Source organism: Diprion similis, chromosome 14, assembly GCF_021155765.1.
Source record: "Diprion similis isolate iyDipSimi1 chromosome 14, iyDipSimi1.1, whole genome shotgun sequence".
In the NCBI taxonomy this organism is placed as follows: Eukaryota; Metazoa; Arthropoda; class Insecta; order Hymenoptera; family Diprionidae; genus Diprion; species Diprion similis.
In genome coordinates, this window is record NC_060118.1 from 4,224,755 (window position 1) to 4,250,397 (window position 25,643).

Here is a 25,643-nt window from a genome sequence, read left to right on the forward strand (position 1 = left end):
CTTGATTACCCAAGAAGCATAAATATGCAAATATAACCAAGGAGCGGAAACGGCGGACAAAAATGCTTGTAACATAATGCAAAATTAACCAGCTAACGACGATATCCTTCGGACGAATTTACAGGTTGTAGGTGGGAAATTTACTTCAAGTTGTACACTTCAGTAAAGTATGTGTTCGTGTGTGTGGGTGTCTAAATTTTTACCAAAGAACACTTGATGAACTTCACGAAAAATATGATGTTTTATGTTTTTGAGCTATTATTTCGTGATGAAATATAAAAAAAATTGTGAATGTCGTCGTATACCATTTGAGGTCGGACTTTAACCTTGAATAACTTTTAAACGAGTCGACTTGGCAAAAAGTCACAGTAGATCGTTCAATTCCCTACAAGAATATGTATTGATTTCTACAACTCGCTCGTTCGTTAGAACGCAATAAAATTCCAAATAAAAAAAAAAATTCCCGTGTTATTTAAATGGGATATCAAAAATCGCGATGAGGCATCTCTTAATAATAATATTACGAGCTCAAACTGTCACAAAATTTGTTTTTCATCATCTTGAACGATATTTTCACGGTAACTAAAGGGAATTTTTTTTTTTTGGCCAACCCTTATACATATATATATATATATAGGTATGTGTAGTGCATGATATATATTTCATAGACGTATGCAGTACAAGATCTTAATACGAGTTTTCCGACAAATACCGTCCTTCGTTTTTATTTTCACGAACTTCAGACGAGTCATTTTCTTCAATTGATTTACACTCAAGTAACCGACGTGATCTCATTTGATCCAAAATAGTTTGATAGGTTCAAACCAAGCCAAATCAGATCTGACATATGTAGTTGAATTGATGTACTTGTAATTAGATTTAGTGAAATAGTTCATTGAACAAACTCAACGTTTGTATCGTATCGGGAACTATGGAAATGATCTGAATTCGTTGAATCAAATGAATTTAATTTTCAATTCAATTAGACAATCAATGGAATTACTTAATATTTATCCAGATACGAAAGAGAGGATAGTAGGTAATAGGTATAAAAAAACACTAATTATTTCAAGTACTCACATTTATGATTATTTAGTATACAAAAAAATGATATCTATCGAATCTAATTAAAAATGCACTGATTCGAACGCACTTTTTTTGTCTAAGTAAGCTTTAATTATAAACTGAATTTCTATTACTCGTTATTAATTGTAAGATTCTGCTGTTATTGTAATAGCAAAAAGTTGTAACAACTCGTAGTGATTAAAGCATTATTAAAACCTACGTTCTAGCTTCCACTAATGAAAGTCGTTGACTTTTCCAGATTTTCCTAAATTCTCAGCTTCGAAGTAATCTTGAATATATGTAGATATGCCTCACAAACCAAAATTTGGTAATTTTCCGGGTTTTCCAGATTTCCTTGACCACTTGACCAATCGGCGTACAACAGCACTAGTGATGAGCAAAAGCAAGACCAAGACCAAGACTCTGGCAGTCTTGGTCTTGGTCTCGGTCTTGGTCTCGGTCTTGCACAGTCAGTCTTGGTCTTGGTCTTGGTCTTGCACAGTCAGTCTTGGTCTTGGTCTTGGTCTTGCACTTTCAGAAGATTTCCGCAAGATTCTTGCAGTCTTGCTTTCTTCTAGCCTACGATAGCTCGCAAGTAACGACAGCCAGTGGCTTTTAACCACTCATACAATGTAGACAGTAGAAGATAATAGATAGTGACTTGTCTAATCATGTGGAACATACCTAAATATCTTCTGTTACACGAGACCTATTATCTACGTTCAATCAAAGTACCTACTAGAATTGTACTAGTATTATTACTATTATTAGTATAGTATTATAATTATGTTAATTAATATTAGTTAGTCCTACGGTACTAACTGGAGTTAAAAGACCCTTCTTTATTCTTTACCTAGTTCAAACATATTTGCAAGACCAAGACGAATTTTGCCCATCACTAAACAGCACCCTGAGAACGGATGACTACAGCTCGAGTGGCATTTTATTTTCACCACACCTGCACGGAAAGTACAACTTTCAGCCCCACGCATAAACGTGAAGTTGTACTTTCCAATGCAGGGGGTGATGAAAAATAGTATACGTCACACTGGAGTGAAAACAGCTATCCCAAACTGCGTTTTTGCAGGTCAAATCTTGCGTGTCAATCTTGCACGCAGTTTGGAAAAGCCTACTTTCCCTCTCTAGGTGCGTAATATACTATTTCGGCATCTAATCATTTGTTCTTCACTCTTCCGAGTATAAGGTACAAGTGAAACGAGACTAAACATGCGTACGAGACTAAACGTGTATATCCGTAGCTTTGGTGCGAGAAAACTTAGTCATATTGAATGACAAATTACGAATAAACATGAAAGAATTCTTTTTCTTTTTCATATTGTATTTGCGTTCTAAACGACATATGAACTGACTAAACTGAAAACACGAGGCAATGGAGATATAAGAACGGGTTACAATAGATGACGTCCATTCTTTGGTCTCTCAATATTTTTATCTCACTTTGTACATACAACAGGAATACACGTCAGATTTTACGCCACCGATAACACCGATCACCTCTTGCTCATCGTCGCCGACCTGAAGCTTCACATTATGGTATATCGAACCGATTTTTTTTTTCAATTTGAGACATCTAAACGCGATCGAAAATGGGCATGAATATCATTCGCTGTCATGCTGTTAAAAAATCATGCTTCCAGAAGATCAAACATTTTCCCATTGACATAAGTGAGAGGTTACCAGTCGTTTAGCGGGTAAAAAAATTACTACTTAAAAATTTTCGAATAACATCAAAGTAGTTTCATGTCGATAATATAAGTAAATGTTTTGCTTTATTACATGTTACTGTATGTTATCCAATCTTAACCCTTTGACTGGTAAGTATGTCTATAGACGTCCTCTAAATATTTCACCAATATCTTTAAAACGACTTGACCAATCGTCTTGAAATTTAAAACTCAGGGGTTTATTGGGTCGCTGAATTCAAATTTGAGGTCAAATTTCCAAAATTCAAGATAGCGGATCCAATATGGCATGTAAAGTTAAAATTTGATCAAATCTGTTCGAAAAATACTACTCAGGGGTTTTCAAGGTCGCTGATAGCGAATCTAAAATCAGATTTTAAAAATTCAAGATGGCGGATCCAATGAGGTGGACGAGAACTGTTTCAATTGGATTCGATCAGATTTGAACTTCTTGCTCCCTATATTAGGCCCACTATCTTGAATTTTCGAAATTTGATTTCAAATTCATATTCAGCAGCCCTGAAAACTCCTGGGTAGAGTTTCTTAACCGAATTCGATCAAATTTGAACTTTTTGTCCGCCATATTGGATCCGCTATTTTGAATTTTGCGATTCTAATATCAAATTCAAATTCAGCGACCCCGAAAATATTTGTATACACAGTTTCATAAAGATTGATTAATATTTTGCCTTTGCCAGCAATGGCACGCAAAGTGAGTTTCACCGTGCCCATCAAGGGGTGAGACCATGTAGTACTCCTACCTTTACCGACCGAACAAACTCAACCTTTTTCTTCCTGTATTAAATGAATAAACGAGCGATACACCGTCGAAATTTGAACCTTTTCCGTTCGTTTGTCTATTAATTCATGAAGGTCTCAAACAGACAGGGAAATTCTAATCTACTGACGTTGGCAAGTTGAGACTACAGTCGACTATACAGACACCCTAAAACTATTCATAAACATTCATAAGTTTCGAGTGCAGAGTATTTTTGGCCACTTCGACAGAAAAAACTTCGCTCGATCGATGAACCGTTCGTCAGGAAATTTTCAAAATTTGCATGCTGTTTCTCAAATATAAAATGAAGAAAACTGCACAGGGAATTCACACCAAAACTTAAAAAATACCGATTTTTATTATTCCACAAAGGATGTCTCTTGCATTAAAAAAATACTGTTCAAATCGGAAATTCTCGTTTTAAATTTATCAAATTACTGGCTTTTTCGGGATAAAAATTTCCTGGTGAATGTAAAAAAATAATAATAATTTACAGCTAGTAATATCGACGGTAGTAACATAACGTACAAGACTGCGGAACGGGAGGACCTGAGTTCAAATCACGAACCTGTCAAGGAAAACCTGAGCGACACCTCGCAAAAATTGTAAGACGGGTCACATCGCTCAGGCGCTAAATTGGTGGGTTGAGGTTTGAACTCATTTCGGCTACACCTGGACAAGGTTTTCTGCAGTTTGCCTTGTCCTTTTTGCGAATACCGATGTTTCTATTGAACATCCACAGCCGCATAATGATGGTCACTAATCCGTGCCTTCCCTTGAGCCGCACACGTCTTCTGGGGACATATAACTCTACCGGATGTGGCGGAACATGGAAGTGATTATTATCATTATTATTTCTATTAAAGTAACTCCCGGACGAGATGGGATATTAAATTATAGTTTTTGGAGTAAAATAGAATATCATATAGACCAGCAGAAACCGAGAAACCTAACACATGAATAACACCAATAGTCTCGGATTCTAAAATGTCAATTTCTATAACACTTTTCACCTTGATCATTTAAGCAGAGGTATCTTGAACATTTGAGAATAAACATACGAGATATAAGTGAGGATGACTTTATTCAACTGAACCGCTGTTAAAAGTTAGATTCCAACTATCTTCGAAGAAAATAAAACAGCTTCACTCAAAATTTCAATCTGTGAAATCAATTTTCATACTCAATGCGGTCGTTCGCAATGTCATTGAGAGTGTAAGCAGCTAATATATTTATAATAGATCATGGAATTATACGACTTGTATGCTAAATCTTGGCTTGGTATAGTGACTAATCGTGATGTAGGGCTAATAGTCATAAATAGACATCGACATCAGAAGCATGAGCCAACGATGTGCAGATACTCAGTAAAAAAAAAAATATATGTATATATATTGCCTAGCGCTGTACTGCACCTAACACTGCAGGAGTGTGCGTGAAAAAACAAGTCATAAAAATAAAAATCGTACATCCACCTTCAACCGGCATCAATAACGATAACAATGATAATAATAACAATAATAATCGCTGTGTGAAAATCATCGATTCTCGCTAACCACGACAGTGACACGTGACATGACGTACACGTTATCGGATTACCACAATCCAGTGCCGTTTGAAAATGCTAATTTCGCCACGGTGGCGTCGCGTCACTTTGCACTGAACATGAAACGATTTTTTACTAAAGAAGTTTCGACCATCTCCGTCTGCGTATTATGTTGTTTCGGATACTCTAATTCAGTCTGGAGTTTTTGTCCGCCGAATATGAATCTTTATAAATTGGAAGAAAACGGTCGTGTGATTCTTGTAATGTTCAATTTTTGATCACAAGAATATTTGTTTTATTTTCTGTACTACAGTTTTGTACTTTATTTTCAATTCTAATTCAAACAAGTCCAATTATTAAACTTCAAAATATTTACCTCGCTACGCAGAAGTAAGGTCTCTGTTTTTCAAAGTGATTTCGAACGTGCTTGTATCACATAGTAAATAATGAGCTATTGTCCTAAAACAAAATTGAACTTCTCGAGCAGAGTTTGGCGAAAAAAGCAAAGTCAGATTCAGCTTTGTATCTATAATGACTGTTCATAAGTTATCCCAGTTTTACATAAAAACAAAAAGAAGGTGGAATTAATTTTTTAAAAGGTGACACTAAATTTGGCTACATTGATATTTATATTGAAAAAAACAAAACTTCGATAAGATGAAAAAATATCAAACACCTCAGATTGTACAAACAGTTCAGTTGTGAAAATAATTCCATAAGAATGATAGTATCGATGCATGTTCTTAAATTTCAAAATTAGTAATATAAAAAATTATACACCCGTATAACTGCCTTTAAATTTTTTTTTCAATCACTCAGCATTTTTACTCGATATTCTATGGTTTTCAGTTTATTTGTTGTTCTTTTTTCATAAGACGCTATCGTTTCAAATAAATTCAACTTGATAACTTTAATAATGATTTTCCAATTTCTGTTAGATTGTTTCTGTTTCGACACTATTTTGTTTCAAACTAGAAAACAGAATTCGAAACAAGTGTACAATATAAATAAAACTCGACGAAAGATAAATCATTAAAACGCTCAACTCTTTCCGCCGCAGAAATATAATTCATGCACGATAGTCAACAAGATCAGTAGATCATGAAATGATTTTAGCTGTAATCTTATCATCATCATCATCGTCATATGGATCACATTGCAACTTGCCTTACAGTGATAAGAAATACAGTCACATGTTCAACCTACCTCGAATCAACAATATCGAGAAGACGAAGAGATTCTTTCAAAATTCAGCACAGAATCAGGTACGAAATCTGAGGTACCTTTAACCTGATGAACCCTCCGTGTGAGCACTTGATCTTTTAGGGAGCAGTCGTTTTCTGAATATCAATTGTTATTACCAATACTACCGAAGTTTAGAGTCTGCGAACTTTTGCATAACGTAGTTAACACCTTAAGAAGAAGCCCTGAATTTGTTTCGATTTCTTGAAAGCCTAGAACCCTTCGAAAAAGTGTAGAGACAAAAGGTGTAAAAAAAAAAAAAAAAAAAAAATTATTCACACGGAGGGTTAATAGGACAGGTTTCACATGGAAGCACCTGGTACAACGGATCTAAACTTATGTTGAATAGATCGAGTACATCAGTTTGCAAGTGTATGACTTTCAAAAACGAAATTTGACACCGGCCAAACTAATCACTGTTCAATTCCACGGACATTGGCAGTCAAAGTTTTGAAAACCGCCTTGGTCACTCACTGATTTTACTTTGTATATATCAATAACTGCTAATCACACCGTTCGAGGCCTTTGTGAATGTTTTCAGGTATTCCAGAAGTTTCCCTCAAGTCTTCAGACGCACACGTTGCAATCGGAATAAATATATGGTCATAGGTCACGTGACATCCTCTTTTTTCTCCCCTCGGTCGATCAAGTTGCGATTATCGTTTTTACCACCGAAAAAGAATAATACACTTCACCACAGATATCCTGTACTATCATTACAGACTATGCCATACATTCCTGGATAGATGATCACTCGAGTGCAGTATGTGACTTGGGGACTCGGCTTGGTTCTCTGTTGCCTCGTCGTCGCCGCTTGGCTCATTAAGAAATCGGGGTAATTATGGCCTCTTATCAGTCGAGACTTCGATTGGCTCGCGAACGGGACAAAAGCTGTTTAAGGTGGGGCTGAAGACAGGCTTCGATCCAATGGGTATACAGCAACAGGGATTTCATCAGATATGAACTCATGAAGAAAATAACTTGTTTAGCTTACTCCGTTTATTACACATTGACGGAATCAGTCCGCGGTATTTAATTTAATTTTAATCAACTTTTACTTCTTTTTCTTTCATCAATTCCACACTTTTTCACCTCTTTTTTCTTCGCTTGCGCTGCATAATATACTATATAATTCGTATATTTGTATTCTTTATCTTCATTCTTCTTCGTTTGACTTTCATCATACGCTCTATCTCTTTCGGCAACAAAACGACGTACCGGACGCATAAATTCATAATTCCAAGCTTATAAATGGAAATGTTGAGAATACCAACTTCACACACTAATAGTTTTCTATTATTATAAATCCGTTCAAATAGTAATTATGTAATAATAACAATTATGATAATGATTAATGTGTTAAAGATGCCGGCGCAGAGATAAATCTCGATTATACTAGATCGCCGATGATTTTCCTTTACATAGTTGGATAAGTATCCATGTGAGATTTTGCCGCGAAGGAAATGGAGGATAAAGCGTATCGAAAGAGGCTGAGATTGTACATGCCTTGATGGTATTATAGGTACGATCGAACGCTTCAGAAACCGGTCTGAAAATGAACATTTTTTTACGACTTATATGTAACCACGTAATGTCTTGTTTATGATATACTTATATACCGATCTGAATTATTCTGCGTTGAGAAAACCTTTGATAGAATATTTTTTCCAAATTACGTATAGACGAATTTCGATGCATAAAAGGCAAATTTATATACGTATATTTGCAAAATAAATTATAGTGGCTGAAAAAATTGGCGGCACAGTTGGCAATTTTCGAGAACAGATTTCAAAATCAGTAATATTCTCGATTGCAACCACGATCGTGTAATGCCACATATGTATATGTATAGATTCGTGATTTCAAAGACGTACAATTTGGATGAGAAATACATATTAATTATAGCCATAATAATATGCTTCCATGCGGCGTGGGAACTGTGCTTGTAATTGGCTGTCTTGTTCATACATGGGGCATTCCGTTTGATTTAAATGTGTTTTAAATTTTGTTGAAATATTCGTATGTTTTTGATCGTTTTTCTCGAACTGTTTTTGGCTATGAAATTTTTAAACAACTAAAGCTTCCCCTTCCTAAGAAATTTTATAATAAAAATCGTAAAAGTTGTGATCCAGACAATGATAATAATTTTAAGCTAATTCCTGAGAATAGAAACAATATTTAGACTTCATTTTTAATCTATTATCAAACTTCGTTTCTGTTATTTCTGCGGTGTGGATGAATTAATGGGAATATTGCAAATAATATTTGAAGAAGAAACGAATTTAAAATAATCGATAAAGTTTGAGATCTATATTAATGAATTCTTTTTCTTTTCACATAGAATATAAAATGAATGCAAATATTTTTCTCACACAGAAAACGTCATGTTTATCATTCCTTGAACAAAATATTGCAGCAGTTTATGAGGCTCAAGTTAGTAACGTTAACGTAACGAAATATCAGGCAAAAAATTATTATTGTGCAATTTTACGAGTTTCAAGAAGTTGGCTTTGCAAAACATTCGTATATTTTATTCGTCATGGTTTATTAAATACCAGTTACGGCAACGTTATTTCCTAACCATGCATCGTCACAGAAACGTTACTAACTTCATCCTCGTAACAGTTTTAATATAATGATCCAAAAAAATTATGACGAACTTTAAATCAGAAATTCCATAAAAAATTCTCCATCCTATCAAACACATTTCCATCTGAAATACTATGCACTGCAAAATTCTTCAAGGTTAAAAAATTATGAACAAAGTTCAAGGTGGGTGGAAAAATGGAAAAAATGTTATTCATGTGTTTTAGACATTGGACAAGCATATAAAGAAGTGTAAATCAGATCCGAAATGGCTAGGGTGAGAAGAGGGTCAAGTTATAGACTTTTTCAAGTTTAGATTATTGCTGGATAATCCGTAATATGTATAACTATACACGTCTAATTGATATAATAATACGGTAAAATTTCCTCACGATACTGCAGGTTGAGTATACCGTGAATCTATGGTGAACAGGGAAGGTTGGATGCGCATGCATCAACACATGCACAGATTTTACACGAGTTGAAAAGCAGCCCAGCGTGTCCACGAATTGCTGCCAACCTAACGTTTATAATGATGGATCGGAATGCCCATAACTCGTTAACGGCAGAATGGCCGTTGGGCAAGAGGTTAGAAACCATATCGTCAAATGACAGTACTACCTATGGAGGGTAGAGATAAGGAGACTCAACTCGGCGCTACACGTGATGCCAAAACTTAAGAAAATAGTTGTGGGCGCCACGTAGCAGCGAAAAGAAGAGTTACTATTTTCTTAAGTTTTCGTAATATATATATGCAAGTAGGTTGGTAGCAGTTCGCTACACGCACTGGGCTGCGTTCACTCGTGTAAGAATTTTGCATGCGTCGACGCATGCGCACTGAACCTTTCCTATTCACCAATTATTTACGGTATAATGAATGAGTACAAGTTCACTGGGCGATGAAGCCGTAAAAACGAACACGTAATAACGACGAGTTTGAATAATAATTACAAACAATGATAACAAAAGTGATAACGATAATGATAACAATATACTAATAACTATAATTCAGACTCCTCTCCAAAATAAAACGGTATGTGAAGTGAAATAACGATCGAACACGAATACGAATAGGAATATAGCTATATTATCATGAAGAGATAAATTCCTGTGTTTATATATGCGACGTGAAATAACTATCAAATACGAATGCGAGTAGGAATATAATCATATTCTGAAGCGATAAATTCCTGTATTTAGAGCATAGATAAGAAAAATCAGTAGGTATACACCATATTATATACATATCAGGAATTCCACGATGTTTCAAGTGAGAAGCCTTTAAGGGAAGATTATGTCTCACGTAATACTGAAATCACGGAGGAAACACGATGTACGATTTTAAATTTTCACATCCGCTTGTGTGAGGGTTACGATTTTTCGAAATATCAAGCCTTGATAAAATCGTAGTTTTTGGGTACCTATATTAGCTCAAAATTTCAAGGCTGTATTGCATCAAGTTTACAGTTTATCAAGATGCTTCTAAATAACGTGCAAAAACAATGCTGCACAATTACCGTTCAAAATGTGATTTTTCAATCAATGAAAGAAATACGAATAACTAATTTTTATTTTAATTGCTTCAATTCCATATCTCTTTTAAATATTTGATACGTTGAAATGATTGGCTAGAAATATTTTTCAGAACAGTTAAGTGTGAATAAAAAAAATTGCTTCCAGTATGTGAGCTAATCATGTGGTACAAGTAAATGTGTATAAAATAACAAATATATGTGTATAATAGTATACATAACGTACGTAATGCACATTATGATACGTACATTGTTTTTGTGAATAATCCTAATATATTGCAAAATGTTTGCGATAATATTCATCACAACATATTCAATTGAGATGGATTATCGAGGGCATTGAAAAAGCAAGTTTTGTAAATTTTTACAACTTTGAATTGACGCGATTGTACCTATCACCGACACTGCTGGAGATACACACTTAGAAAAATCTTAACGTAGCCGTTTGTAAACAACAATTTTTAATTCTAGTTCAACTGTAATCGATCTTGCGCAAGCATACCAACGATTCATTTCAGGAAATTACTTATTCTTAAAATTAAATCATATTTGAAAATTGCTATTTATTTATTGAAGGTAGGTAAAAAATGTTAGGTTAACATGTTATCTTCAGTGTTGTTAATAACGTTTGCTGTTAAAGTTTAGTGTTTGAAGTATTGTTCCTGTATCATGGAAACATTTTTAGCAAGGCATCAGTTACCCTTTTTGAATATTTCAACTCATTTTCCTTTGCACTGTATGTTCGTTTCATCCTTAAACAAACAAATGCCAAATCAATATAATAAATTCTGTACACATTCCAGTATATATTGAAAACATTTCCATCCTGGTTTGTTGCTGCGGGGTTCAAAAGTATCGACGTTAAATACCGATGCATGTATATACATAATATGAACGTTTTTTCCGATCAAGACACCCGGTGTACTGTTTAGTATTTTAAATATACGTCTTTGATAATTTACGACTTGAGGAGGTGTATCAGTCCGCAGCTATCTGAGGCCCCCGGTAACGAGTTTTGATAAATCTTTGAGAATCTCAATTCTCAACTCTCAATTCTCACTCCTCGCCAGCGTTTATAACGTCGCAGTTACATTATAACACCCATTGAGATTTCTAGAAATACCCTCAACACTGCCGCTGCCGACTCTACACAGGGGCGTCAAGTGAACCACTTTTTGTAGCAACTTCCTATCGGTCAGTCGAGATAAATATCTCCAAGAGTGTTAAGATAGGTGCAGGAAAAAACGAGATAACTCACAACTAGGTATATGCATTATAAATTGTAAACTGTACAGGGTGTCCCACAAAATATATGGGGCATTCCATGTCAAGTTTATTTATGTTTTCTCTCACCATTTTTGATTCGTTCCACAATTTTTTATACGATTCTCCCATCTGAAAAGGGCACTTCTGAATTTTTTTAAATTTTTTTCGCTAACCGTTCTTTTTTTTTTTAATATTATTCAAACCCATTTCGGGAACGGGCGTTTTTTTATATCTTAAAAAATTTTGAAACATCAGATAGTTTCTCATTCCGGTCATTCTGACACCTGGCCGATGATGGGCCGATTTTTTCTTCTATTTTTTTTTTAGCATTTAAACATTTTCAACAAACGAAATGCCATCTTGCAACCTTACGAAAAGTCTTTGAAAATTTTCAAAAATTGAGTTTTTCATGTTGATCATTTTGACACGTGGACCATGATGGTCCGATTTTTTTTTTCGATTTCTTCTTAGCACTTTTAGCACTTTTAACATTTTCAACAAACGAAACGCCATCTTGCAACATTATTCAAAAATCTTCAAATATTCTCAAAAATCGAGTTTCGAAAATTTTTGAAGATTTTTCGTAACGTTGCAAAATAGAGTTTCAATTGTTGAAAATGTTAAAAGTGCTAAAAAAAAAATGGAAGAAAAAATTGGCCCATCATCGGGTAGGTGTCAGAATGATCGGAATAAGAAACTAGATATTTCAGAATTTTGTCAGATTCAAAAAAATGCCCGTTGTCGAAATGGGTTTGAATAAGATAAAAAAAAAAAAAAAAACGGTTAGCGAAAATGATTTCAAAAAATTCAGGAGTGCCTTTTTCAGATGTGAGAATCGTATAAAAAATTGCGGAACGAATCAAAAATGGTAAGGGAAAACATAGGTAAATTTGACATGGAATGCCTCACATATGTTTGTAATGCAACAGAAAGATTCGCAATTAAAGCAAGCTATATTACCAATATTCAAACGATATTATTGAAGCGGTTTCAACCGTTTAATTCACGCTGAGACGCTCAGCATATATATTCCACCTTTTCTGCAGCATTTTATTTCTTGAACGAGTTTTTTGGTTTCACATAGTACTTCAGATATTTCTATGTCTAATAGAAATACAAAATTTATTTATTTATTTATTGCAAAAATATATATATATATATATATATATATATATATATATAGCATATATATACCACCTTTTTTGCAGCATTTTATTGATTGAACGAGTTTTTTGGTTTCACATAGTACTTCAGATATTTCTATGTCTAATAGAAATACAAAATTTATTTATTGCAAAAATAGTACATGTAAAGAAATGGTTGAAAAACGTACTTTTCCAAGAGAAAAGTATTTTCTGCTCATCTAGCATTAAAATCCAATTGCCAATTTTTACACGAACTTAATAGACGCGAAGAAAATTCTATGGAAATTTTTCAAAATTTTTATTTTTTTATTTTTGTTTGTCCACCATATTGGAACCACCATTTTGAATTTTAGAATTTCGAGTTCAGATTCGTAATCAGCGACCCCAAAAGTCCATGAATGCAAAATTTCGAGTGAATCCCATGCCAAAAAAATTTATGCATGAAAGAGTTGAACGAGTAGGTCTAATTTCTGCTTCAATAACACCCCACAACGTATTTTTGCATACCTGCAGGTTGTAGCCAACGACAAGGAGAATCTAGCGAGCCCTCGTTAAACCGTATTGGATATACCGTTCTCGAGATATCGTGATACGAATATTATGAGCCGGTAGCGCGTTTCCGGTAGTCACGCTACTAGTCCAAGCAATTCGCATGCGTTTACGCTACTACAGTGGGTTTCTTCATCGTACAATATACCGAAAACGGTGTGTCCAAACAGGTCGTGCAAAGATTTGTTTAATTCGTCTCAACACCGAGCATAACTTGAACGTGAAAAAATACCGCATCGGTTTATCAGTGTGAAAAAAAACGATTTTGATGTTCCGATTAGTGAAAACCTACTGATTTGATAGGCCCGCTTCAACATTTAGACATCTACGAGTACTATTCAGTCCAGCACCTTTAACAAACACCCTGAACTAGTAATAAGGACATAAAAACAGAAGTAAAATACGTACACAGAAAAAAAAAAATAACTAAACATAATCCAACTTAGGAATATCGAAAAAAACACTAACGGACCCAATTTCTTTTCTCTTGATTTAGCAGAGGAACGGGGGAATAATGATCTGCCTGTTGATGCCGAGAGTAACTATACGTGTGCAGGGTTGTGAGTGTGCATACACAGTCTGTGCCTCTAAGGGCCCAGTAAAGATTTGATAGGGCAATAATTAGGGTAATGGTTACGTATCAGCTGGATTTCCGCGTGCCTCAACTGCCCCTCTTGTCCGTACATCGTGTATCTACGTCCATCCATCCACCCGGTGTAATTTCACCGCTATTACAGTCACGAAGATCGCAAGAGGAGAGGAAAAGTAACCCCGTCGACAAGAAAAGGATGCGCGAGAGGCATACCCACGTACCTTTATAGATACCTAACACAGACCTGTATAAGTACGATTAATGACGATAATCATAATAATAGTAATAACTATGTCCATCAATGTGCAAAACTGAAAAGCTTGGCCGATTTTTGCTTGTAGGCCAAGCAAGAGGAATTTTTCAGGATATAAAACCCATCCGCAAGCTAACGGTGCCACGATTTCAAATATGTTTTATACATAAAAACGCACATGTTTCCAACTATCGGTTTTTCTTTTTTTCTTAAGACTGTCCAAAAGCGGGAAAACCGGTATATTTTTAATCTTTCACTTCTAGAATGAGAACAAATAAAGTAATCTTTGTACTCGAATGAGAAAAGTTGTGGAAAATTAATTAAAGATCCTTTGGAATGAGTTTTGGATCGACTCGGTCAGGGCATTTTTAACTAAGAAAAACTGGTGACCCATAAAAACAAGTTTTTTTTATTTTGATATTCATAACTGCGCAAATTTACAAGTTGCAGTACAGGCCTTCCGCGAAATATTAGTGAATAACATGTAGATTACGTGGACGACAACAGTACAAAGTTCGTCTGTGAAGTCAAGAAAATGATAAGCGTTGAAAAAACTATAAAGAATGAGAAAAATAACAAAACAATTTTTTGTAGTTTAGAATATACTGTAAAAACTGTCAAAACTGTGCACATATACTTAGGCTTTTAGTTTTCTATAACTTTTTCAAATTCTGCTTATAATCACCGGAAACTGTTTTGTTAGTTCTTTATCGCCAGGTTTATCATTTTATAGACTTCTAACAAGGATTTTGTCATCTTGTCTACGGCTATAAAATACAAGTGCGCAGTATCAAATCCTTCAAAGCCTTCCACAGCCGTTAGGATGAGTTTTCGACCATGGGTGTCTTACCTCAAAATGCTTGTCTAGACAGGCGCTATACACCCTAGAAGTATGTTCAGAGTTAACATAAACACCCTGTATTGACATACTCATGATATAAATTGGAATGCACAAAATGAAGAGAAGGAAGACAACGTCGAATACTATACTTGCGTCGGAAATCCACCGCGACTGTATAGCGGAGATCTTATATGGATTACAAAGGAAGGCATTATGTGGTCGATTGTCCTTTGATTGAGCGCATGTAGCATAAAGAGGATTATTGTCAGAACTCGTACCTAAATACCTACCTATTATAGTCCATGGGATTAGGAAACATACGTATAATCATGCTTTGAGATTCCATGAGGTTGTTTAAAAATTGGTCACAACAAATGTTATAAAGAAACTCAAAGGACTTGAATTTGAATTTTTTACCACGTTATTCTTTTATTGATACGATAGAGCCATTCAAATTCAATTGTAGAAAATGACTACCACTTACAACCCACGGTTATTGAGCATATGAAATTGTGCAAGACTTTACTTATTTCTTATCCATTTTTGATAGTCGAAAGATCGAATTCTGCAGGGTAGAAATCACTACAGGATTCAAATTGATTAGTGAAGATGTAAATACATTAAACTATAAAGGTGAGTACAAAAGTGCAGAATAGAATATCAATTTTGACTTTTTACCAAATTTTTATATTTGTATCTGTAATACATTATACGTAAGTAAAGGGGTGATCGATGTCCACTTACCTGGAGTTATCTCAACTCGATGACAGTGTCCAGCTAGTTCGAATAACTTCCCCCGGCCTTCATTTCATGAATTGACGCTTCTTTCATTTCGTATCTCCTGGAAAAAAAATTCCTAATTAATATAAAAGAAAAAGAAAGAATAAAAAACACAAAGCATTAAAGATCCGAATGGAAAAGTTGGATGCCCTTATTGGTAAAGATTATTGTCACTTTATTAACTTGACACTTATCGCTTGATATTTCTGCCCAATATTCGAGAAATTCTCTGAATCAATATAAATAGCGGGTGTCATTTAAATTATGATTTTCCTAGAACGGCATGAAGAGAAATCAAGTTATAAAGAAGAGATATCGATTTTTCATTTCCAAAATCTCCAGTAGCTTCGTCCGATTTCACTCCGCGATAGCTGATTTTGCTTAGAAGACCATTTTTCTTAAATTTCCTGAAATGAATTTATTTTTAATAATCAATTCAACATCTCTATTTGTTGATCAGTATTGATATTAGTACTATGTTGAGAAAAAAAATATTCAACAATACCAACGTAGTAAAAAAGTTAACTGGGTTGCCATTATATTAAGATTGTAAAATTTCCCGACTTTTGCGGATTTGTTTGCGTATCCAAAATTGTATATCTTGCCAGATGCCTTGTGTTTTCTTAACTAAAAAATACAATTAATCGTTACAGATTATATTTGATTTACTCTAAGGCCTCCGCACTAGAGTAATATTTCAAAATTTCATTGGAAACTAAATTCCGCATAGCATGTATAATGCTATATTTATGTGTGTTTCGTCAAGATTTGTAATCAGCGACCTCGAAAATCCCTGCATAAAGTTTTTTGAGTGGATTTGATGAAATTTGAAATTTTCGTCCGCCATATTGAATCCGTCATCTTGAGTTTTTATAATCGGATATCAGATTCGTAATCAGCGACCACAAAAATCATGGAATATCATCTTGTTATGAAAGTTGACGCAGCACGATAATGTACTCAAAGGATTAACCCTTTGAGGAAAGCTGTTAAATCGTAAACTAGTTATATAAAAATAAGAGGCCGCAGTAAAGTTACAGGGTTTATTGCATCAGGACGATGATTAGGTATTTAAATTCGTTCGACATTATACATATGCATGCAGAGAGCACTGCTGCCTCAATCCGCCTCTTTCTCCCTGTCTTCGTATAATAATTTCGAGGTTTGTGTTGTGTATAAATACAATGTAAATAGGTATACATGCATATACATAAATTCATTCAACTTATATACAGCGGGAATTGAGAAGCACCTGCGCATAAAATAACCTTTATACTGTTTGAATTTCTTCGCATGCAAATATATTACACATATGCATACACACCAACATGTTTACACGTACGATGTACGAGGATATGTGGATTAGACAGGGTATTCCTATTAATATATGCTAATCCTATATAAGAGCTGCCTGCAAACCATATTTACATACAGTGGCGAATATAAAAATACAGATAAATGTAGTATGCAATACGTATTTATACATATATGGTATACGTATATGTACCCAAGAGATATACTTCGAATTGCTTACTGCATATTTAATTTATGTATTTAATTTATGTGTGTACCGCACATCACTTCCGTCGATTGTTTTCATTGCCATCGCATCATTATCGTTACCCATTAAGCAACAACCACGTCCACCATTCGTCAATAATAATCGCACCAACTGAGCTTTGCTAGAAATTAATATAAAAATTTGTAGATAAGCGTCTTATACAGAATGAATTGCTAACGATTGCGTGAACCGTCGTGTGCTAACATTTAATATGCACGCGTACGCGCTACAATTCGAGAGCAGTTCTTTGCCAGGTCGACCAACCGCCATAAATTTAGAAGAGAGTTCGCCCCGATATATGTAATCTCAAAACATTTGACAGCTATCGGTAACAGTTGTGTTCAACGCAAAACTGTAAAAACTTTTGAGGTTACATACATTACGGACGGTTGGTCGCCCTGGTCGCCCTGGTAAACAACTGCTTCCCAGGTGTAGCGCGTGCGCATCAAATGTTAGCAGACGATGGTCCACGCTATTGGGTGCCTTCTGAAATTAGCTCCTAGTGCTGTCAATAATTATAATCTTTTATCTCTTTTGCGCTGCCGTGTTCGTGACTAACTCTGCCTCTGTCCTAGGGAGTTTTAGCGCTACCAGCTTGTTTCGGAACGCACCCATTGTGGGGCAATTCAATCTGTACATGGAGTATGAATACATGTATCTAGGTATGTACATGTACGTATACTAACATGTTTTTCATGTTCTGATAACAGTATCTAAAAAAATACTCGAAGGTCGCTTTGAAGTTAATTTTTTATTTAAACTCAGCAGATAGGTGCAAATATTTAAATCGAATGTAATGTAAAGGTTTTAAAAATTTCTTAAATACCGTAATCAAATATCAACTGATTCTCGATTCAAATTTCATCGAAATTGCTATAGTATAGCGGTTTCTCCGGAATTTGCAAAATAAAAAATAGTTTCCGTACACACACTATATACACATTTTATAAATTGGTATGAAAAACGAGTACTCATTAGATGTGAACGATAGAACATTTTTCTATATTTTCAACAAATAACTTTTGAATTTTTTATTGTCTTTAGTTGAGATGTCAATCAAAAAATTATACTTTTTAGAAATGTTATTGCGAGATAGTCGTGTATTGAGTATTTATAAAAATATTTCATTCGTAGGCTACGGAAATCTTTCAAGAAATTCTGGAATTAAAGATACCGGAATTATAAACAGAAGCTCAGATATCGATACTTTACTTCAAATCCATCCCAAACGGCTAAAAATCTAGTAGATTCTTTCGATTTCACAATAAGACAGCTCGTTTTATTCGGAAGGCTATCTTCTACAGAGTCGCTGAAACACGTTATTCTTATCATGCTACACATCGATAAACATTTAGTTTTATAAAATTGCACCGGTATTTATTATATTAACAAATGGCACTATTGACGTAATTACCGTAAAGAAAACAAATCCGCTTCAGTGGCTTTATAGCAAATAATCTTTTGAATAAAATAATCCATCGTGATATGAAATCAAACGAGGCTACTAGATTTTTAACAATTTTGAACCGATTCCAAATAAAACATCAATATCTAATCGTAAGGTACTGTTTAAAACTTCAGTATTGTCGATGCTTTTGTATTTCTAAATGAAAATTTTGAGCTTACGAATATAGCAATTCCATGAATATTCGATGCACGGCCATCTTGTAATAAAATTTAAAAATACAATCTAGTTTTGCCTCCCGACAAACTCTCTTAACGATGATTCGCATTGACAAATCTATAAATACAAAACATTCCGTTCTACACAGTCATGTCTAAAAATGATGCAAGACATTTCCCGACTTCCGGCCGATGCAACGTTGTTCTCGAGATTTTTCAAATTCCCTGCACTTCTGTAAGATGACTTTCCATGAATTCGATGCACATATCAATGGCCTCTAATAAAGTAGACTTAACCTTAGAGAGACTGATTATAAAAGACCCAACTCTGACGTGACTATTATAATCCAAGGAACTCTGGGGACCCCGATGATAAAACAGTTAGTTTCAGTGTATAAGTACAGAAGATAATTGTTTTATCATCGGAGTCCGTAGTTTCACTTGGATTATAATTGTCACGCCAAAGTTAGTTCTTTTATAATCAACCTCTCTAAAGTTGACTGAATTTCATCCCATCGATATGCGACTCTTATTGTTAGTCGCATGGAGAGATGAAAAGCGATAGCCGATCTTCACGAGCAACAAGTACCTATACGGACCCGCATTATGTAGAGCAGTCGTCGAAGTCTGGAAGTATCATGAAGCAGAGGGAGGAAGGAAGACACTTCCTCCACGGGCGAACCCCACCTGCACTGCGCATACTGAAAACGTTGTTATAGTAGGAGACGACTATGCGGGGCTCGATATGCAGCAGCATCCACATTCCATAGAGTGGAACAACCGGTACAAGGTACAGTGACTCTCATTGCATTCTCGCCATACACGTAGTTATACGTACATCGGTAGTTTGTGTGTGTGTGCACGTTCAGGGAGAACGAGAAAGACATTGAGGAAGGAGCAAAGGGGGAAAGGGAGAGAGGATAATTATGAGCCTAGTACAACATGTCGTGTACCCCCCCCCCCCCCCCCCATATGCTTGTCATCGGATTTGGAGCCGTGTCTCATATGGCGGAGGAGGATCGATTCTACAGAAATCAGTTCTACGGGGCAAATGTTCCACAGAATATCTCCCTACGGAAAGGAACTCGGGATTCGCATCAGGAATAATCCTGTATTAATTATTCTACAGGATAATTGTTCTAAAGAATATTTTCGAATTCCTTTCTGTAGAAAAATATTTCTGTAAACGAGTCTGTAGAACATACTCTGTAGAACATTTGCCGTGCAGAACTGATTTCTGTAGAATCCAACCGCAATCCATATCGCCTGCAGTGACTCATGCACTATCACCATTAGCATCATAAGAGTGCTTGTACGATCGGCACAAGCTAGAATTCCAAATGATCATTTTGAAAAATTCATCCAGAAGTTGAAGTTCACAACGTTGATGAAACGACGAATTTTTAAGAATCATCGTCTGACATAGGTTGACAAGCATAAGGGAGATTGTGCTTTCAGGGTATGGGGGTCGGTTCTGGAAGGTCGGGGTAAGGCAAAAAAACTTGTCGTAAACATTTTTCGCGAAAGTACATCAGAAAGCAGAAATCACGCACAACAACTTGAAGAAATCACACTATTCTACCAGTTCTTCAGTGCACGGAAGGTATAGGGGTAGGTTTTTGAATAAGGGTTGATATTTGTGTTTCAAAATTATTATGAATTTACAGCAACAAAATAGTTACAAAATACGTTATTTATTACTAATTATTCAATTTGTTTCCTGGGCGTGGTTTTGCTAGCCTTATTTTAACCTGGCATTGCCGTGAATTCCGGCGAAACGTTTGGAGCAAAAAAATCATAAATGGGGCAACAAATTAGCAACAAAAGAACACTAAGTCCTTATTCTAATACGAAATAATTGTTCCAAGGTGGTTATTCCAACTTATTGTTAGATTACGCCCCTTGAGCTCATACTTTGATAAATCAACTTTTTCAAAGTCATTCGAAAACTACAAACCAGTAACTTTTGTTTCAATGTCCCATTATACTTTTACAATACCGACCATGTTCAACCTGGACAATTTGGTTTTACCAGTACGTAGAAACTTAGAATGGTTGAAACTGCCAATGATCAATATTCTAAAACGTTCCAGATTTCGAGAGTTTCTATAGGGACCGTGCGCGAAATTGACGACAGCGTGAAGTTAAGGTGCATATAAAGACCCGTTGTACACCTCGAAAACGCGGGGATGCAAAACTCCTATCCCGCTCAAGCGATCAGAGTGAAACTTGGGCAGTTAATGCCTTATTTTGGCAAAAAGTGGAGCGTCTTTTTAATTTTTCAAAATTTTGAAAAAAAATTTACACATTAGTTACCACCCACAGAAATTGGCCAAATTTTCACAGTTACACTGAATTGATCGAACTATCCGGTATGATGCCACTCGGCGGTCATGAAACACACATTTTGAGCCCAGTCCCATGAGATTTGATGGTGAATTGACGAAATGGCAGTTAATCTGGTTTTCGATTACGAAGAACACCGAAATCTCATTTTGGCGACATTTGTTACCGACCTTTCATGCATGTCGGTAAATATCTTACCGACATTACACGCATACATTACCGGCATGCGCGTAATATCGGTAACAAATGTCGCCAAAATGAGATTTCGGTGTACTTCGTAATCAAAAACCAGATCAGCTGCCATTTCGTCAATTCACCATCAAATCTCATGGGACTGAGCTCAAAATGTGTGTTTCATCACCGCCGAGTGGCATCATACCGGATAGTTCGATCAATTCAGTGTAACTGTGAAAATTTGGCCAATTTCTGTGGGTGGTAACTAATGTGTAAATTTTTTTTCAAAATTTTGAAAAATTAAAAAGACGCTCCACTTTTTGCCAAAATAAGGCATTAACTGCCCAAGTTTCACTCTGATCGCTTGAGCGGTATAGGAGTTTTGCATCCCCGCGTTTTCGAGGTGTACAACGGGTCTTTATATGCACCTTAACCGTATTCATCCCAACCGACGGGCTTTTCCCGTGTCTACTCCAATGACTCAGCCAAGCGTAAACTTCCTCCCTACGCCACGGCACGAAATTAACCAATCGTTTTGAACTGCCCTGTCGCATAGGGTAAAGTAAATAACGATTTACTCGGTATTCCTCAAGCTGTTGTAACAACTGATATCACAAAAAATAACCTTCACTTGTCTTACATCGAGAGAAGGCATTTCTTCGAAACAAATTTTTTTTTTTTTTTTTTGAAAAATGATCACAATAACTGCCAGACCACTCGTCAACATTAGCGCAAGTCCCATCGATACGGACAAATTTGGCCACTCGCGGTGCTACTTGTACTCGCATTCGGCCCCTATACGACGTAAGACCTTTCAATATTTTATACGCACATTTTCCATGATTAATTATAATGATTATCGAGACTGTAATTATTTGGTACACACAGCAACAGATTTTCAGTTGGAATTGCTATAGAGTCCTCGTAACTACTTTCATTTTTTATCATAACCAAATGATATCATTCTGAATACAAAATGAATGTAGGTTCAACAGTAGTCAGAAAATCTAATATGTATTGCTACTGGTACTACTTACAATTAATGTCACCGTGACATCGGATTGAAAATCGTAATCATAACGTTAGAGAATAGGTAAACAATGAACTGTGTAAAACAGCAGCGTAAGACAGGTTGCCACACAAAAGGCGCGATCATTATTTATTTTGAGAAGGCATCTGTGATCCACAGTTCTAAAAGGTACAAGTTCACTAGCCAAAGTTCTATGGAATACACGAATAGCGGAGACTTTCAACACAGAGAGAATATAAAAATTTTGAAAACCTTTGGTCGGTTCAATGTAAATTCCAATTCTTCTTTTCATTCACCGACACTAAAGACATCGTCACAAAGGGAATTTAACCCTCCACGGAACCCATTTTTTTTTCGACTGCTTCCATGGAACCCCTGGGTCTTTTATATCCTGTACCGTTTTTCGTTATGTTATGGGCTTTCTAAAAATCCGAAAAAATCATGGATACTCCTCAGGGTCTTTACTACATACTCCAGTCGTTTTTAAAATTAAGTGTATCAAGATTTTCACAATAGTAATCGGAATTCACACAATTTTCAAAAAAAAAACTGACAATCAATAAGAAAAGTGTATATTTACAGTAAATGAATATAAATGTGTACTACAATAGAGTTTTAAACTTCTGACAATGACCTTTCCGAAAAATATAGTTTTATTTGCTGCGGCTCAAAAAAGTGTGTTTAATTGAACATTTGAAAATTGGGTAATTCCTTTGCGCTCCTTTTTGCTTCATCTTATATTTCGAAGTGTATGGTCATAAATGATGCCGCATTTATATAAGTAACTCAATTAATATCTAATGTTATTGATAAACACTCGAAAGTAGATGAAAAACGGAAAAAATAAAATTTACTCTCTGTTGCAAAACTCTAACGCCGCGGAACTCCTAGGTCTTTCAGGGCACACAATCGATTTACACTCTCTATTATTTACCAGCAAATTGCCAGACTTCCTCGTATCTTGGCTCTTGAGTCTCCACTACCAATGACTTTTTTATGGAGGTAAGCCAGGTCCCGCGTTTCCTGGCTTTCCTTTGGATTGCGCTTCAAAAGACCCAGGATTACGGTGAAGGGTTAATAAAATGAAGCATAGGATCAATATGTAATTAAATTTTGCAAAAATTCTTCATTCTTCACCGAATTTGTTCTTTTTAACCTTTAGAGGGCCGGCCTGGCTTCTTTTGGAGCCAGCAAGTAACTCAAAAACTCCACCAGATGTGTTGACTATTTATATACATAAATCATACATCTCAAAAATACCGAATTCCAAAGGGATCATTCCGGCCCTTTAAAGGTTTAATTGCTTACCATATTCAGTCTCTTCTGTACTACACAACTTGAATAGATTTTCTAGCCGTTGACGGTGAGAGTGTGAATGAAATAACAATTTCAGTAAATGTGATGCGCGATAGAAATACCAATAAGATAGTGTAACAAATGTTGGTATTTGTATTCTGCGTACTCAGTGGTATTCTAATTTATCGCAATATTTTCAATACCAACATTGTTTTTCGTGCGAAAATCATTAAAGAAAATTTTCACTAGCTTTTTGGGTATTACCTATACCGGCAGATACGACTGCATTTCATTGCCGATTACGATAATTGAGAGCTCTGCAGTTCTCACTGACTAATTCGACATCCTCGCCGTAAGTGGTATTTCGAAAAGAAAACTCATATGTCCTTTGTATAGCGACATTGCACATGTGTTTACGTTCAAGAGAGAACCGAATAGCACCGTCAAAAACCCACTCCCCTCAAAAATTTCAACTTCGGTTACCTACACAGGGTATACATCCACTACAGACTAGTTGACGAAATAATACATGATCACGTTGTAGACGATTGGATCGTATGAGGGTTACTTTATAAACAAATGCACGCTCCTTACGTGTTATGTACCTCACACACACTGCTGAACAACTTGTGAAAACTGAGTAGGCATCTCGTTATACAGGGTGACTCTTTTCATGTGTGAAAAATAGGATGGGCTCAGTTGACGTGACGTTCGTCCATTCAGCCAATTAGAATAGTTCTGGAATCTCTCCAAATCAATACAACTCTTACGTGATTTTTACTTATTCGTAAACAGCGTTATGAATTATGCGCCCCCCACACTCGACACATGAGATGACTCACCCACTGACAAGAATCGTATTAGATGGACTTGCAACATATGTATGAATAGTATCGTCAACAGGTTGATCTCAATCAATAAGGCTAGAATTGTTCGCAAATGTCAAATTTAAGGAAATTTATATTTGCAAAGTTCGTACTTTTTGCCTTGCACCGTGCCTAGACACACGAATTTTCTGTAACACCCATGAAGAAAAGTATGGTTTGAGAAGCATCAAACGTGTAACTAACAGTACCTTAAATTCAGGTTAGGAAACTCACGCTCAATAACACAGAGCGTGCAATCAAGATATTCGAAAGTGCGGATGCGCCAAAAAACCCTGATGTGTAAAATATCGCATTTCTACTGTGCGCACGCGCCAACGTTGATTTACCGCACTGTTCAACAATGGGGCAATGTATGCACGCTCCACAGGTTTCGGAAATCGTGTTGGAAACTATACTATTATATAACGCAAACATGTTTCTTCATGCGTGGTTTCCGTACACAAGTACCCGTTTTTATGACGGTAAAACGAGTATGCAAATGCGCATGCGCGAAATACAGAAAAGACCATAGGAGTTGAAATTGGTCCTTTTTGTGCTCCGCGCATGCGCAATTGCATACTCATTTTATGGCCACAGAAACGGTTTACGTGTGTCACGAAAACCGTTTCGAAATTCGAATTGGATATCAACATATTTTTTCTGGGAATTTGGAACCTACAGTACAAAAACGGGAAATTCGAGGGCTGGCTCACGGTTAGCCTAAAGCAGTTTATTCGTGATAATTCCGAATATTTCATTCTCCGAATTGAAAGCATCGATCAGATAAAAATCTCTTACGTATAATGCTTCTCTAACGTGCATATGAATAGAAGCAAAATCACAGATTGATATGCACCAAGTTGTTCATC

The 25,643-nt window shown here is 35.7% G+C and overlaps 1 protein-coding gene across 2 annotated transcripts in view; it reads right to left on the reverse strand.

The window, feature by feature from the left end:
* The window catches only part of LOC124414597 (protein N-terminal asparagine amidohydrolase), a 63,787-nt gene that overhangs the window by 16,103 nt on the left and 22,041 nt on the right, over positions 1-25,643 (reverse strand). The window contains exon 2 of one of the 2 annotated variants that reach the window (XM_046895574.1): positions 15,843-15,939. The gene's annotated coding sequence lies outside the window, so the exon portion shown is untranslated. Of the gene's footprint in view, positions 1-6,298; positions 7,140-15,842; positions 15,940-25,643 lie in introns of those variants that run through there. The other variant, XM_046895575.1, reaches the window with a different exon arrangement.